We start from the raw sequence: 14,182 nt of genomic DNA on the forward strand, positions 1-14,182 counted from the left end.
GCTGTAAATTTCTATGATTCTGCCTGATCATGTGACATCTGCCCACACGACTTCTACAAATGTTATTACATTGTAGCCAGGATTGTTTAGTTTCCAATTCCGCCCATTTTGAAGCCAGGTCTCCGTTATGGCTACTATTGCATAACCCCATGTGGCAACTTGCGCCTGCAACTCGTCAATCTTATTTGTAACGCTCCTCGCATTAACACACATGCATTTCAACAGCATGCTAGTTGGCTTTGCTTTTTTCCTGAATTTAACTGCTGCTCTTTCTACATTCTTCTTTGTTCTGTTGCTGTTTGTCCCTCCGAGTTTTCTATGCACCTTGTCTCTCCTCTCTGCTGCTGTGTCCTGGTGGCCCTCCGCCAGTGTGTGTATTTTGGCTATCTTATTTTCTTCTTCTGCTTATTTCGGCCCTGTGTCTGGAGCCCCTTGCATTTGTGTAGCAGCAGGAGAATGTGCAGCGAAGAAATGGTCAAAGGAAAGCGAGAGAGAGAGAGAGAGAGAGAGAGAGCAGCAAAAAGGATGTTGATTGATTAAGAGCAGTGTGTGCGCGTGTGTGTGCAAAACGTCGAGCAGCCTGTGGCGGCAGCAAAAGCCTACTGCACCTGGTATTCCCAGGCAGTCTCCCATCCAAGTACTAACCAGGCCTGACTCTGCTTAGCTTCCGAGATCAGACGAGATCGGGCGCATTCAGACTAGTATGGCCGTAGGCATATGCTAGCTGGCTTTCTCTTTACTTAAAGCTGTCGCCCATTTTTTTCTCTTCTACGCATTCATACAAGTATTCAACACTCAATTTACATTTACAAATTTTACTCCTCCCGCAACCCCCCACCCCCCCTCCACCTCTTCTTGCTGCTCTGCCTCCCACACAAACAAACTACAAGCCCAACCCTTCATTGCCTTCTATTCAAATATTACATCAAATAAACATGCTCAAACACCAAGTCTTAAGGGCTGTAGCATCTTTCAAACTGGACAAATACCCAGGCCCGCATCAAATCTATCCCACACTCTTAAGAGAAGTAAGACACCAAATAGCACAGGCTCTCACCATCATTTTACAATCCTCTCTGGCTACAGGTGTGGTGCCCGACCACTGGAGGACTGCTAACGTGCTACCGTTCTTTCAAAAGGGAGAGAGGGATAGACCGCATAATTACAGGCCAGTCAGCCTAACCTCGGTGGTGGGAAAATTATTGGAAAAAGTTCTGAGGGACAGGAGAAATCTTCATTTAGAAAGACACGGATTAATCAGGGACAGTCAGCATGGATTTCTTAACGGAAGGTCGTGTCTGACTAACGCAATTCAATTTTTCGAGGAGGTAACAAGGAGGGTCGATGAGGGTAGTGCCTTTGATGTAGTCTATATGGATTTTAGCAAGGCTTTTGATAAGGTCCCACATGCCAGATTGGTCACGAAAGTAAAAGCCCATGGGATCCAAGGCAAAGTGGCAAGTTGGATCCAAAATTGGCTCAGAGGCAGGAAACAAAGGGTAATGGTCGAAGGGTGTTTTTGTGACCGGAAGGCTGTTTCCAGTGGGGTTCCGCAGGGCTCACAGAATCACAGAAACCCCACAGTGCAGATAGAGGCCATTTCGGCCCATCGAGCCTGCACCGACTCAGTACTGGGCCCTTTGCTTTTTCTGGTATATATCAATGATTTGGATTTGAATGTAGGAAGTATGATTAAGAAGTTTGCAGATGATACAAAAATTGGCCGTGTGGTTAATAATGAAACAGAATGCTGTAGACTGCAGGAAGATATCAATGGACTCGTCTAGTGGGCAGAACAGTGGCAAATGGAATTCAGTTGGAATACACAATAAATGGTAGGACACTGAGAAATGCAGAGGATCAGCGGGACCTTGGAGTGCATGTCCACAGATCCCTGAAGGTAGCAGGACAGGTAGATAAAGTGGTTAAGCAGGCATACGGGATACTTGCCTTTATTAGCCGAGGCGTAGAATATAAGAGCGGGGAGGTTATGCTTCAACTGTATAAAACACTAGTTAGGCCGCAGCTAGAGTGCCGCGTGCAGTTCTGGTCACCACATTACAAGAAGGATGCGATTGCACTAGAGAAGGTGCAGAGGAGATTTCCGAGGATGTTGCCTGGGCTGGGGAATTTTAGTTATGAGGAAAGATTGGATAGGCTGGGGTTGTTTTCTTTGGAACACAGGAGGCTGAGGCGAGACCTAATTGAGGTGTGTAAAATTATGAGGGGCCGAGATAGAGTGGATAGGAAGGACCTATTTCCCTTAGCAGAAGGGTCAATAATAGATTTCAAGTAATTGGTAGGAGGTTTACAGGGAATTTGAGGAGACATTTTTTCACCCAGTGAATGGTGGGGGTCTGGAATGCACTGCCTGAAAGGGTGGTAGAGGCAGAAACCCTCATCACGTTTAAAAAGTACTTGGATATGCACTTGAACTGCCGTAACCTACAAGGCTACGGACCAAGTGCTGTAAAGTGGGATTTGGGTGGATTGCTCTTTGTCGGCTGGCACGGACAAGATGGGCCGAATGGCCTCCTTCTGTGCTGTAAATTTCTATGATTCTGCCTGATCATGTGACATCTGCCCACACGACTTCTACAAATGTTATTACATTGTAGCCAGGATTGTTTAGTTTCCAATTCCGCCCATTTTGAAGCCAGGTCTCCGTTATGGCTACTATTGCATAACCCCATGTGGCAACTTGCGCCTGCAACTCGTCAATCTTATTTGTAACGCTCCTCGCATTAACACACATGCATTTCAACAGCATGCTAGTTGGCTTTGCTTTTTTCCTGAATTTAACTGCTGCTCTTTCTACATTCTTCTTTGTTCTGTTGCTGTTTGTCCCTCCGAGTTTTCTATGCACCTTGTCTCTCCTCTCTGCTGCTGTGTCCTGGTGGCCCTCCGCCAGTGTGTGTATTTTGGCTATCTTATTTTCTTCTTCTGCTTATTTCGGCCCTGTGTCTGGAGCCCCTTGCATTTGTGTAGCAGCAGGAGAATGTGCAGCGAAGAAATGGTCAAAGGAAAGCGAGAGAGAGAGAGAGAGAGAGAGAGAGAGCAGCAAAAAGGATGTTGATTGATTAAGAGCAGTGTGTGCGCGCAAAACGTTGAGCAGCCTGTGGTGGCAGCAAAAGCCTACTGCACCTGGTATTCCCAGGCAGTCTCCCATCCAAGTACTAACCAGGCCTGACTCTGCTTAGCTTCCGAGATCAGACGAGATCGGGCGCATTCAGACTAGTATGGCCGTAGGCATATGCTAGCTGGCTTTCTCTTTACTTAAAGCTGTCGCCCATTTTTTTCTCTTCTACGCATTCATACAAGTATTCAACACTCAATTTACATTTACAAATTTTACTCCTCCCGCAACCCCCCACCCCCCCTCCACCTCTTCTTGCTGCTCTGCCTCCCACACAAACAAACTACAAGCCCAACCCTTCATTGCCTTCTATTCAAATATTACATCAAATAAACATGCTCAAACACCAAGTCTTAAGGGCTGTAGCATCTTTCAAACTGGACAAATACCCAGGCCCGCATCAAATCTATCCCACACTCTTAAGAGAAGTAAGACACCAAATAGCACAGGCTCTCACCATCATTTTACAATCCTCTCTGGCTACAGGTGTGGTGCCCGACCACTGGAGGACTGCTAACGTGCTACCGTTCTTTCAAAAGGGAGAGAGGGATAGACCGCATAATTACAGGCCAGTCAGCCTAACCTCGGTGGTGGGAAAATTATTGGAAAAAGTTCTGAGGGACAGGAGAAATCTTCATTTAGAAAGACACGGATTAATCAGGGACAGTCAGCATGGATTTCTTAACGGAAGGTCGTGTCTGACTAACGCAATTCAATTTTTCGAGGAGGTAACAAGGAGGGTCGATGAGGGTAGTGCCTTTGATGTAGTCTATATGGATTTTAGCAAGGCTTTTGATAAGGTCCCACATGCCAGATTGGTCACGAAAGTAAAAGCCCATGGGATCCAAGGCAAAGTGGCAAGTTGGATCCAAAATTGGCTCAGAGGCAGGAAACAAAGGGTAATGGTCGAAGGGTGTTTTTGTGACCGGAAGGCTGTTTCCAGTGGGGTTCCGCAGGGCTCACAGAATCACAGAAACCCCACAGTGCAGATAGAGGCCATTTCGGCCCATCGAGCCTGCACCGACTCAGTACTGGGCCCTTTGCTTTTTCTGGTATATATCAATGATTTGGATTTGAATGTAGGAAGTATGATTAAGAAGTTTGCAGATGATACAAAAATTGGCCGTGTGGTTAATAATGAAACAGAATGCTGTAGACTGCAGGAAGATATCAATGGACTCGTCTAGTGGGCAGAACAGTGGCAAATGGAATTCAGTTGGAATACACAATAAATGGTAGGACACTGAGAAATGCAGAGGATCAGCGGGACCTTGGAGTGCATGTCCACAGATCCCTGAAGGTAGCAGGACAGGTAGATAAAGTGGTTAAGCAGGCATACGGGATACTTGCCTTTATTAGCCGAGGCGTAGAATATAAGAGCGGGGAGGTTATGCTTCAACTGTATAAAACACTAGTTAGGCCGCAGCTAGAGTGCCGCGTGCAGTTCTGGTCACCACATTACAAGAAGGATGCGATTGCACTAGAGAAGGTGCAGAGGAGATTTCCGAGGATGTTGCCTGGGCTGGGGAATTTTAGTTATGAGGAAAGATTGGATAGGCTGGGGTTGTTTTCTTTGGAACACAGGAGGCTGAGGCGAGACCTAATTGAGGTGTGTAAAATTATGAGGGGCCGAGATAGAGTGGATAGGAAGGACCTATTTCCCTTAGCAGAAGGGTCAATAATAGATTTCAAGTAATTGGTAGGAGGTTTACAGGGAATTTGAGGAGACATTTTTTCACCCAGTGAATGGTGGGGGTCTGGAATGCACTGCCTGAAAGGGTGGTAGAGGCAGAAACCCTCATCACGTTTAAAAAGTACTTGGATATGCACTTGAACTGCCGTAACCTACAAGGCTACGGACCAAGTGCTGTAAAGTGGGATTTGGGTGGATTGCTCTTTGTCGGCTGGCACGGACAAGATGGGCCGAATGGCCTCCTTCTGTGCTGTAAATTTCTATGATTCTGCCTGATCATGTGACATCTGCCCACACGACTTCGACAAATGTTATTACATTGTAGCCAGGATTGTTTAGTTTCCAATTCCGCCCATTTTGAAGCCAGGTCTCCGTTATGGCTACTATTGCATAACCCCATGTGGCAACTTGCGCCTGCAACTCGTCAATCTTATTTGTAACACTCCTCGCATTAACACACATGCATTTCAACAGCATGCTAGTTGGCTTTGCTTTTTTCCTGAATTTAACTGCTGCTCTTTCTACATTCTTCTTTGTTCTGTTGCTGTTTGTCCCTCCGAGTTTTCTATGCACCTTGTCTCTCCTCTCTGCTGCTGTGTCCTGGTGGCCCTCCGCCAGTGTGTGTATTTTGGCTATCTTATTTTCTTCTTCTGCTTATTTCGGCCCTGTGTCTGGAGCCCCTTGCATTTGTGTAGCAGCAGGAGAATGTGCAGCGAAGAAATGGTCAAAGGAAAGCGAGAGAGAGAGAGAGAGCAGCAAAAAGGATGTTGATTGATTAAGAGCAGTGTGTGCGCGCAAAACGTTGAGCAGCCTGTGGTGGCAGCAAAAGCCTACTGCACCTGGTATTCCCAGGCAGTCTCCCATCCAAGTACTAACCAGGCCTGACTCTGCTTAGCTTCCGAGATCAGACGAGATCGGGCGCATTCAGACGAGTATGGCCGTAGGCATATGCTAGCTGGCTTTCTCTTTACTTAAAGCTGTCGCCCATTTTTTTCTCTTCTACGCATTCATACAAGTATTCAACACTCAATTTACATTTACAAATTTTACTCCTCCCGCAACCCCCCACCCCCCCTCCACCTCTTCTTGCTGCTCTGCCTCCCACACAAACAAACTACAAGCCCAACCCTTCATTGCCTTCTATTCAAATATTACATCAAATAAACATGCTCAAACACCAAGTCTTAAGGGCTGTAGCATCTTTCAAACTGGACAAATACCCAGGCCCGCATCAAATCTATCCCACACTCTTAAGAGAAGTAAGACACCAAATAGCACAGGCTCTCACCATCATTTTACAATCCTCTCTGGCTACAGGTGTGGTGCCCGACCACTGGAGGACTGCTAACGTGCTACCGTTCTTTCAAAAGGGAGAGAGGGATAGACCGCATAATTACAGGCCAGTCAGCCTAACCTCGGTGGTGTGAAAATTATTGGAAAAAGTTCTGAGGGACAGGAGAAATCTTCATTTAGAAAGACACGGATTAATCAGGGACAGTCAGCATGGATTTCTTAACGGAAGGTCGTGTCTGACTAACGCAATTCAATTTTTCGAGGAGGTAACAAGGAGGGTCGATGAGGGTAGTGCCTTTGATGTAGTCTATATGGATTTTAGCAAGGCTTTTGATAAGGTCCCACATGCCAGATTGGTCACGAAAGTAAAAGCCCATGGGATCCAAGGCAAAGTGGCAAGTTGGATCCAAAATTGGCTCAGAGGCAGGAAACAAAGGGTAATGGTCGAAGGGTGTTTTTGTGACCGGAAGGCTGTTTCCAGTGGGGTTCCGCAGGGCTCACAGAATCACAGAAACCCCACAGTGCAGATAGAGGCCATTTCGGCCCATCGAGCCTGCACCGACTCAGTACTGGGCCCTTTGCTTTTTCTGGTATATATCAATGATTTGGATTTGAATGTAGGAAGTATGATTAAGAAGTTTGCAGATGATACAAAAATTGGCCGTGTGGTTAATAATGAAACAGAATGCTGTAGACTGCAGGAAGATATCAATGGACTCGTCTAGTGGGCAGAACAGTGGCAAATGGAATTCAGTTGGAATACACAATAAATGGTAGGACACTGAGAAATGCAGAGGATCAGCGGGACCTTGGAGTGCATGTCCACAGATCCCTGAAGGTAGCAGGACAGGTAGATAAAGTGGTTAAGCAGGCATACGGGATACTTGCCTTTATTAGCCGAGGCGTAGAATATAAGAGCGGGGAGGTTATGCTTCAACTGTATAAAACACTAGTTAGGCCGCAGCTAGAGTGCCGCGTGCAGTTCTGGTCACCACATTACAAGAAGGATGCGATTGCACTAGAGAAGGTGCAGAGGAGATTTCCGAGGATGTTGCCTGGGCTGGGGAATTTTAGTTATGAGGAAAGATTGGATAGGCTGGGGTTGTTTTCTTTGGAACACAGGAGGCTGAGGCGAGACCTAATTGAGGTGTGTAAAATTATGAGGGGCCGAGATAGAGTGGATAGGAAGGACCTATTTCCCTTAGCAGAAGGGTCAATAATAGATTTCAAGTAATTGGTAGGAGGTTTACAGGGAATTTGAGGAGACATTTTTTCACCCAGTGAATGGTGGGGGTCTGGAATGCACTGCCTGAAAGGGTGGTAGAGGCAGAAACCCTCATCACGTTTAAAAAGTACTTGGATATGCACTTGAACTGCCGTAACCTACAAGGCTACGGACCAAGTGCTGTAAAGTGGGATTTGGGTGGATTGCTCTTTGTCGGCTGGCACGGACAAGATGGGCCGAATGGCCTCCTTCTGTGCTGTAAATTTCTATGATTCTGCCTGATCATGTGACATCTGCCCACACGACTTCTACAAATGTTATTACATTGTAGCCAGGATTGTTTAGTTTCCAATTCCGCCCATTTTGAAGCCAGGTCTCCGTTATGGCTACTATTGCATAACCCCATGTGGCAACTTGCGCCTGCAACTCGTCAATCTTATTTGTAACGCTCCTCGCATTAACACACATGCATTTCAACAGCATGCTAGTTGGCTTTGCTTTTTTCCTGAATTTAACTGCTGCTCTTTCTACATTCTTCTTTGTTCTGTTGCTGTTTGTCCCTCCGAGTTTTCTATGCACCTTGTCTCTCCTCTCTGCTGCTGTGTCCTGGTGGCCCTCCGCCAGTGTGTGTATTTTGGCTATCTTATTTTCTTCTTCTGCTTATTTCGGCCCTGTGTCTGGAGCCCCTTGCATTTGTGTAGCAGCAGGAGAATGTGCAGCGAAGAAATGGTCAAAGGAAAGCGAGAGAGAGAGAGAGAGAGAGAGAGAGAGCAGCAAAAAGGATGTTGATTGATTAAGAGCAGTGTGTGCGCGTGTGTGTGCAAAACGTTGAGCAGCCTGTGGCGGCAGCAAAAGCCTACTGCACCTGGTATTCCCAGGCAGTCTCCCATCCAAGTACTAACCAGGCCTGACTCTACTTAGCTTCCGAGATCAGACGCATTCAGACTAGTATGGCCGTAGGCATATGCTAGCTGGCTTTCTCTTTACTTAAAGCTGTCGCCCATTTTTTTCTCTTCTACGCATTCATACAAGTATTCAACACTCAATTTACATTTACAAATTTTACTCCTCCCGCAACCCCCCACCCCCCCTCCACCTCTTCTTGCTGCTCTGCCTCCCACACAAACAAACTACAAGCCCAACCCTTCATTGCCTTCTATTCAAATATTACATCAAATAAACATGCTCAAACACCAAGTCTTAAGGGCTGTAGCATCTTTCAAACTGGACAAATACCCAGGCCCGCATCAAATCTATCCCACACTCTTAAGAGAAGTAAGACACCAAATAGCACAGGCTCTCACCATCATTTTACAATCCTCTCTGGCTACAGGTGTGGTGCCCGACCACTGGAGGACTGCTAACGTGCTACCGTTCTTTCAAAAGGGAGAGAGGGATAGACCGCATAATTACAGGCCAGTCAGCCTAACCTCGGTGGTGGGAAAATTATTGGAAAAAGTTCTGAGGGACAGGAGAAATCTTCATTTAGAAAGACACGGATTAATCAGGGACAGTCAGCATGGATTTCTTAACGGAAGGTCGTGTCTGACTAACGCAATTCAATTTTTCGAGGAGGTAACAAGGAGGGTCGATGAGGGTAGTGCCTTTGATGTAGTCTATATGGATTTTAGCAAGGCTTTTGATAAGGTCCCACATGCCAGATTGGTCATGAAAGTAAAAGCCCATGGGATCCAAGGCAAAGTGGCAAGTTGGATCCAAAATTGGCTCAGAGGCAGGAAACAAAGGGTAATGGTCGAAGGGTGTTTTTGTGACCGGAAGGCTGTTTCCAGTGGGGTTCCGCAGGGCTCACAGAATCACAGAAACCCCACAGTGCAGATAGAGGCCATTTCGGCCCATCGAGCCTGCAGCGACTCAGTACTGGGCCCTTTGCTTTTTCTGGTATATATCAATGATTTGGATTTGAATGTAGGAAGTATGATTAAGAAGTTTGCAGATGATACAAAAATTGGCCGTGTGGTTAATAATGAAACAGAATGCTGTAGACTGCAGGAAGATATCAATGGACTCGTCTAGTGGGCAGAACAGTGGCAAATGGAATTCAGTTGGAATACACAATAAATGGTAGGACACTGAGAAATGCAGAGGATCAGCGGGACCTTGGAGTGCATGTCCACAGATCCCTGAAGGTAGCAGGACAGGTAGATAAAGTGGTTAAGCAGGCATACGGGATACTTGCCTTTATTAGCCGAGGCGTAGAATATAAGAGCGGGGAGGTTATGCTTCAACTGTATAAAACACTAGTTAGGCCGCAGCTAGAGTGCCGCGTGCAGTTCTGGTCACCACATTACAAGAAGGATGCGATTGCACTAGAGAAGGTGCAGAGGAGATTTCCGAGGATGTTGCCTGGGCTGGGGAATTTTAGTTATGAGGAAAGATTGGATAGGCTGGGGTTGTTTTCTTTGGAACACAGGAGGCTGAGGCGAGACCTAATTGAGGTGTGTAAAATTATGAGGGGCCGAGATAGAGTGGATAGGAAGGACCTATTTCCCTTAGCAGAAGGGTCAATAATAGATTTCAAGTAATTGGTAGGAGGTTTACAGGGAATTTGAGGAGACATTTTTTCACCCAGTGAATGGTGGGGGTCTGGAATGCACTGCCTGAAAGGGTGGTAGAGGCAGAAACCCTCATCACGTTTAAAAAGTACTTGGATATGCACTTGAACTGCCGTAACCTACAAGGCTACGGACCAAGTGCTGTAAAGTGGGATTTGGGTGGATTGCTCTTTGTCGGCTGGCACGGACAAGATGGGCCGAATGGCCTCCTTCTGTGCTGTAAATTTCTATGATTCTGCCTGATCATGTGACATCTGCCCACACGACTTCTACAAATGTTATTACATTGTAGCCAGGATTGTTTAGTTTCCAATTCCGCCCATTTTGAAGCCAGGTCTCCGTTATGGCTACTATTGCATAACCCCATGTGGCAACTTGCGCCTGCAACTCGTCAATCTTATTTGTAACGCTCCTCGCATTAACACACATGCATTTCAACAGCATGCTAGTTGGCTTTGCTTTTTTCCTGAATTTAACTGCTGCTCTTTCTACATTCTTCTTTGTTCTGTTGCTGTTTGTCCCTCCGAGTTTTCTATGCACCTTGTCTCTCCTCTCTGCTGCTGTGTCCTGGTGGCCCTCCGCCAGTGTGTGTATTTTGGCTATCTTATTTTCTTCTTCTGCTTATTTCGGCCCTGTGTCTGGAGCCCCTTGCATTTGTGTAGCAGCAGGAGAATGTGCAGCGAAGAAATGGTCAAAGGAAAGCGAGAGAGAGAGAGAGAGAGAGCAGCAAAAAGGATGTTGATTGATTAAGAGCAGTGTGTGCGCGTGTGTGTGCAAAACGTCGAGCAGCCTGTGGCGGCAGCAAAAGCCTACTGCACCTGGTATTCCCAGGCAGTCTCCCATCCAAGTACTAACCAGGCCTGACTCTGCTTAGCTTCCAGAGATCAGGCGCATTCAGACTAGTATGGCCGTAGGCATATGCTAGCTGGCTTTCTCTTTACTTAAAGCTGTCGCCCATTTTTTTCTCTTCTACGCATTCATACAAGTATTCAACACTCAATTTACATTTACAAATTTTACTCCTCCCGCAACCCCCCACCCCCCCTCCACCTCTTCTTGCTGCTCTGCCTCCCACACAAACAAACTACAAGCCCAACCCTTCATTGCCTTCTATTCAAATATTACATCAAATAAACATGCTCAAACACCAAGTCTTAAGGGCTGTAGCATCTTTCAAACTGGACAAATACCCAGGCCCGCATCAAATCTATCCCACACTCTTAAGAGAAGTAAGACACCAAATAGCACAGGCTCTCACCATCATTTTACAATCCTCTCTGGCTACAGGTGTGGTGCCCGACCACTGGAGGACTGCTAACGTGCTACCGTTCTTTCAAAAGGGAGAGAGGGATAGACCGCATAATTACAGGCCAGTCAGCCTAACCTCGGTGGTGGGAAAATTATTGGAAAAAGTTCTGAGGGACAGGAGAAATCTTCATTTAGAAAGACACGGATTAATCAGGGACAGTCAGCATGGATTTCTTAACGGAAGGTCGTGTCTGACTAACGCAATTCAATTTTTCGAGGAGGTAACAAGGAGGGTCGATGAGGGTAGTGCCTTTGATGTAGTCTATATGGATTTTAGCAAGGCTTTTGATAAGGTCCCGCATGCCAGATTGGTCACGAAAGTAAAAGCCCATGGGATCCAAGGCAAAGTGGCAAGTTGGATCCAAAATTGGCTCAGAGGCAGGAAACAAAGGGTAATGGTCGAAGGGTGTTTTTGTGACCGGAAGGCTGTTTCCAGTGGGGTTCCGCAGGGCTCACAGAATCACAGAAACCCCACAGTGCAGATAGAGGCCATTTCGGCCCATCGAGCCTGCAGCGACTCAGTACTGGGCCCTTTGCTTTTTCTGGTATATATCAATGATTTGGATTTGAATGTAGGAAGTATGATTAAGAAGTTTGCAGATGATACAAAAATTGGCCGTGTGGTTAATAATGAAACAGAATGCTGTAGACTGCAGGAAGATATCAATGGACTCGTCTAGTGGGCAGAACAGTGGCAAATGGAATTCAGTTGGAATACACAATAAATGGTAGGACACTGAGAAATGCAGAGGATCAGCGGGACCTTGGAGTGCATGTCCACAGATCCCTGAAGGTAGCAGGACAGGTAGATAAAGTGGTTAAGCAGGCATACGGGATACTTGCCTTTATTAGCCGAGGCGTAGAATATAAGAGCGGGGAGGTTATGCTTCAACTGTATAAAACACTAGTTAGGCCGCAGCTAGAGTGCCGCGTGCAGTTCTGGTCACCACATTACAAGAAGGATGCGATTGCACTAGAGAAGGTGCAGAGGAGATTTCCGAGGATGTTGCCTGGGCTGGGGAATTTTAGTTATGAGGAAAGATTGGATAGGCTGGGGTTGTTTTCTTTGGAACACAGGAGGCTGAGGCGAGACCTAATTGAGGTGTGTAAAATTATGAGGGGCCGAGATAGAGTGGATAGGAAGGACCTATTTCCCTTAGCAGAAGGGTCAATAATAGATTTCAAGTAATTGGTAGGAGGTTTACAGGGAATTTGAGGAGACATTTTTTCACCCAGTGAATGGTGGGGGTCTGGAATGCACTGCCTGAAAGGGTGGTAGAGGCAGAAACCCTCATCACGTTTAAAAAGTACTTGGATATGCACTTGAACTGCCGTAACCTACAAGGCTACGGACCAAGTGCTGTAAAGTGGGATTTGGGTGGATTGCTCTTTGTCGGCTGGCACGGACAAGATGGGCCGAATGGCCTCCTTCTGTGCTGTAAATTTCTATGATTCTGCCTGATCATGTGACATCTGCCCACACGACTTCTACAAATGTTATTACATTGTAGCCAGGATTGTTTAGTTTCCAATTCCGCCCATTTTGAAGCCAGGTCTCCGTTATGGCTACTATTGCATAACCCCATGTGGCAACTTGCGCCTGCAACTCGTCAATCTTATTTGTAACGCTCCTCGCATTAACACACATGCATTTCAACAGCATGCTAGTTGGCTTTGCTTTTTTCCTGAATTTAACTGCTGCTCTTTCTACATTCTTCTTTGTTCTGTTGCTGTTTGTCCCTCCGAGTTTTCTATGCACCTTGTCTCTCCTCTCTGCTGCTGTGTCCTGGTGGCCCTCCGCCAGTGTGTGTATTTTGGCTATCTTATTTTCTTCTTCTGCTTATTTCGGCCCTGTGTCTGGAGCCCCTTGCATTTGTGTAGCAGCAGGAGAATGTGCAGCGAAGAAATGGTCAAAGGAAAGCGAGAGAGAGAGAGAGAGAGAGAGAGAGAGAGCAGCAAAAAGGATGTTGATTGATTAAGAGCAGTGTGTGCGCGCAAAACGTTGAGCAGCCTGTGGTGGCAGCAAAAGCCTACTGCACCTGGTATTCCCAGGCAGTCTCCCATCCAAGTACTAACCAGGCCTGACTCTGCTTAGCTTCCGAGATCAGACGAGATCAGGCGCATTCAGACTAGTATGGCCGTAGGCATATGCTAGCTGGCTTTCTCTTTACTTAAAGCTGTCGCCCATTTTTTTCTCTTCTACGCATTCATACAAGTATTCAACACTCAATTTACATTTGCAAATTTTACTCCTCCCGCAACCCCCCACCCCCCCTCCACCTCTTCTTGCTGCTCTGCCTCCCACACAAACAAACTACAAGCCCAACCCTTCATTGCCTTCTATTCAAATATTACATCAAATAAACATGCTCAAACACCAAGTCTTAAGGGCTGTAGCATCTTTCAAACTGGACAAATACCCAGGCCCGCATCAAATCTATCCCACACTCTTAAGAGAAGTAAGACACCAAATAGCACAGGCTCTCACCATCATTTTACAATCCTCTCTGGCTACAGGTGTGGTGCCCGACCACTGGAGGACTGCTAACGTGCTACCGTTCTTTCAAAAGGGAGAGAGGGATAGACCGCATAATTACAGGCCAGTCAGCCTAACCTCGGTGGTGGGAAAATTATTGGAAAAAGTTCTGAGGGACAGGAGAAATCTTCATTTAGAAAGACACGGATTAATCAGGGACAGTCAGCATGGATTTCTTAACGGAAGGTCGTGTCTGACTAACGCAATTCAATTTTTCGAGGAGGTAACAAGGAGGGTCGATGAGGGTAGTGCCTTTGATGTAGTCTATATGGATTTTAGCAAGGCTTTTGATAAGGTCCCACATGCCAGATTGGTCATGAAAGTAAAAGCCCATGGGATCCAAGGCAAAGTGGCAAGTTGGATCCAAAATTGGCTCAGAGGCAGGAAACAAAGGGTAATGGTCGAAGGGTGTTTTTGT

At 46.4% G+C, this 14,182-nt stretch overlaps 4 non-coding genes and 2 pseudogenes across 4 annotated transcripts; all 6 read right to left on the reverse strand.

The window, feature by feature from the left end:
- Positions 1 to 596: 596 nt before the first annotated feature.
- Positions 597 to 715, reverse strand: LOC147103705 (5S ribosomal RNA). Its single transcript, XR_015072645.1, has one exon. It is a non-coding gene; the product is annotated as a 5S ribosomal RNA (ribosomal RNA).
- Positions 716 to 3,132: 2,417 nt separating this feature from the next.
- LOC147103706 (5S ribosomal RNA) lies at positions 3,133 to 3,251 on the reverse strand. Its single transcript, XR_015072646.1, has one exon. It is a non-coding gene; the product is annotated as a 5S ribosomal RNA (ribosomal RNA).
- Positions 3,252 to 5,656: 2,405 nt separating this feature from the next.
- On the reverse strand, positions 5,657 to 5,775 carry LOC147103707 (5S ribosomal RNA). Its single transcript, XR_015072822.1, has one exon. It is a non-coding gene; the product is annotated as a 5S ribosomal RNA (ribosomal RNA).
- A 2,425-nt stretch (positions 5,776 to 8,200) lies between these two features.
- Positions 8,201 to 8,309, reverse strand: LOC147103708 (5S ribosomal RNA; annotated as a pseudogene).
- A 2,417-nt stretch (positions 8,310 to 10,726) lies between these two features.
- LOC147103709 (5S ribosomal RNA) lies at positions 10,727 to 10,836 on the reverse strand (annotated as a pseudogene).
- A 2,419-nt stretch (positions 10,837 to 13,255) lies between these two features.
- LOC147103710 (5S ribosomal RNA) lies at positions 13,256 to 13,374 on the reverse strand. Its single transcript, XR_015072861.1, has one exon. It is a non-coding gene; the product is annotated as a 5S ribosomal RNA (ribosomal RNA).
- Positions 13,375 to 14,182: the final 808 nt, after the last annotated feature.

This window comes from Somniosus microcephalus, chromosome 19 (genome assembly GCF_052327205.1).
Source record: "Somniosus microcephalus isolate GS21.2 chromosome 19, FLI_Smic_1.0, whole genome shotgun sequence".
Lineage (NCBI taxonomy): Eukaryota > Metazoa > Chordata > Chondrichthyes > Squaliformes > Somniosidae > Somniosus > Somniosus microcephalus.